General features: G+C 35.9%; 1 long non-coding RNA gene across 1 annotated transcript; it reads right to left on the minus strand.

Moving 5' to 3' along the window:
• Nucleotides 1–66: 66 nt before the first annotated feature.
• LOC100637063 (uncharacterized) lies at nucleotides 67–1763 on the minus strand. The gene is made up of 4 exons (XR_002190083.1): nucleotides 1603–1763; nucleotides 443–583; nucleotides 235–348; nucleotides 67–188 (listed from the first exon to the last, which is right to left on the minus strand). It is a non-coding gene; the product is annotated as an uncharacterized LOC100637063 (long non-coding RNA).
• Between the last annotated feature and the right edge of the window lie 178 nt (nucleotides 1764–1941).

Here is a 1941-nt window from a genome sequence, read left to right on the forward strand (position 1 = left end):
GAAAATAATAAAAATAATAATAAATATAATAAATATAAGCTACATGTATTAAATAATCAATTATTATTATTATTATTATTATTCATTATATATTCATTACTCTGCATCTCATACAGTCTTGATATTGTTCTGTCATAAGCAAAGAGCTCCTCCTCACCAGTAAATATACTGTAAGACACTGCATCTTCCTATTATTAATAACAATAATAACAATAATAATAATGATAGCAATACTTGATTAATTTGAAGGTCATCCATTAGTTGTCTGGTATGATCACTGTCACTTGTCATTATTTTATTGGAAAATAACTTTGAAGGAGAACCTTGAGCTGTACACACTAACTTAACCTGAGGAGAGAGAGAGAGAGGGAGGGAGAGAGAGAGAGGGAGAGAGATGGGGAGGGAGAGAGAGAGTCACACAGTATATAGTTAGTTCACATACTTTATGATCATAGAGTGTATCTATTAGTGTAATGAACCGTCTCCCTTGAGTCCTCATTTGGTTAGTAATGCATGGAATATCTTGTATGAATATTGTATTGAATACTTTACATATTTCAATGTAATCAGCAGCACTTAGAGGCTATATAGCAAACAAAAAAAACAAATAATAACAACAACAATAATAATAACAACAACAACAACAACAATAATATTCTTCAATTCCCTTATTCTTATCAGTCTATTATATTAGTCCATTGGTACAGTGTGTGTGTGTTGTAGTGTACTAGTAGTTACTGGTAAAACCACAAATAAAAACAAACCATTACTAGTACTAGTATAAAGTCACTGTACAAAGTATATATACAGGAACCAATTAATTAAATTACAATCACTCATTCCTAGAAGGATGACTCATATACACTTGTCTAGACACCTACACATGGTAACAGTAGCCATGTACTATAAAGTAACTGTACATCCATACATGTAATGGAAATACTGTACTATACTGCATACTGTTTTACTGATTGTCATACTATTTTACTGGTAAAACCATGTACATGTACATGTACATGTACATGCAGTATACTACAGGAACCAATTATACATGTAAATGGAAAACAATTACAGTCAAACCTCTCTAAGACGGACACCTATGGGCCAGCCATCACTGTCCTTTATATGGAGGTGTCCTTAAATCGGAGGTTATCCCATGGTTATCCCAGAAAATCAGCCATTTTCTTGATGCAAGTAAATTAGAAAGTCTGTTGTGTGGGCCGTGTCCGTCCGTTGGAGGTTAATTTGTACACGTGTAGATGTGTGGGGACGGTAAATCTGGTCCGTTATACAGAATAGAGAGGTTCCGCTATACAGAGGTTCTTTTATACACTACCCAATGGCCTTATGGCTGGGACAAGAGCAACTGTACATTATGGAGAGGTGTCCGCTAATTGGGGGTTCATTATAGAGAGGTTTGACTATACAACCACATCTTATACTATACTACTAATGTACTAGTACAGTACAGTATATAGTTCCTCTTTTGAGAGATCACCCTTGGGTTATGGGAAGTGTTATTCTTACAAGAGGTGGTTTTTCACCCAGGGGGGTGGGGGGTGGGGGGCACTCCCTTAGTACATGTACATGTACATCACTTACCCTGTTACAAAGCTCATCAAAGTGGAAATATGCCAAGTCAGCACACGACTGGTCTATGAGTAGCTCTCGTCCTAAAAACTTTAACTTGGTCCGTGAAATAACTAAAAGAAGAGAAAGGGAATTAAGAAAGAAGGTCTGGGTCAGACTTCAGTTAGTGGTATAAGATTAATTCTGAGTTTAATGAGCATATCCTACCCATCAAAAAATGAGTGAATTATTGGTCATAATGCTCAACTTATCATCTTATAGTACATTTATATGTACATCATGTGCAGTGTGTGTGTGTGTGTGTGTGTGTGTGTGTGTGTGTGTGTGTGTGTGTGTGTGTGTGTGTGTGGT

Source organism: Amphimedon queenslandica, unplaced genomic scaffold, assembly GCF_000090795.2.
Source record: "Amphimedon queenslandica unplaced genomic scaffold, v1.1 AMPQUscaffold_6776_Cont21269, whole genome shotgun sequence".
NCBI classification, from domain to species: Eukaryota; Metazoa; Porifera; class Demospongiae; order Haplosclerida; family Niphatidae; genus Amphimedon; species Amphimedon queenslandica.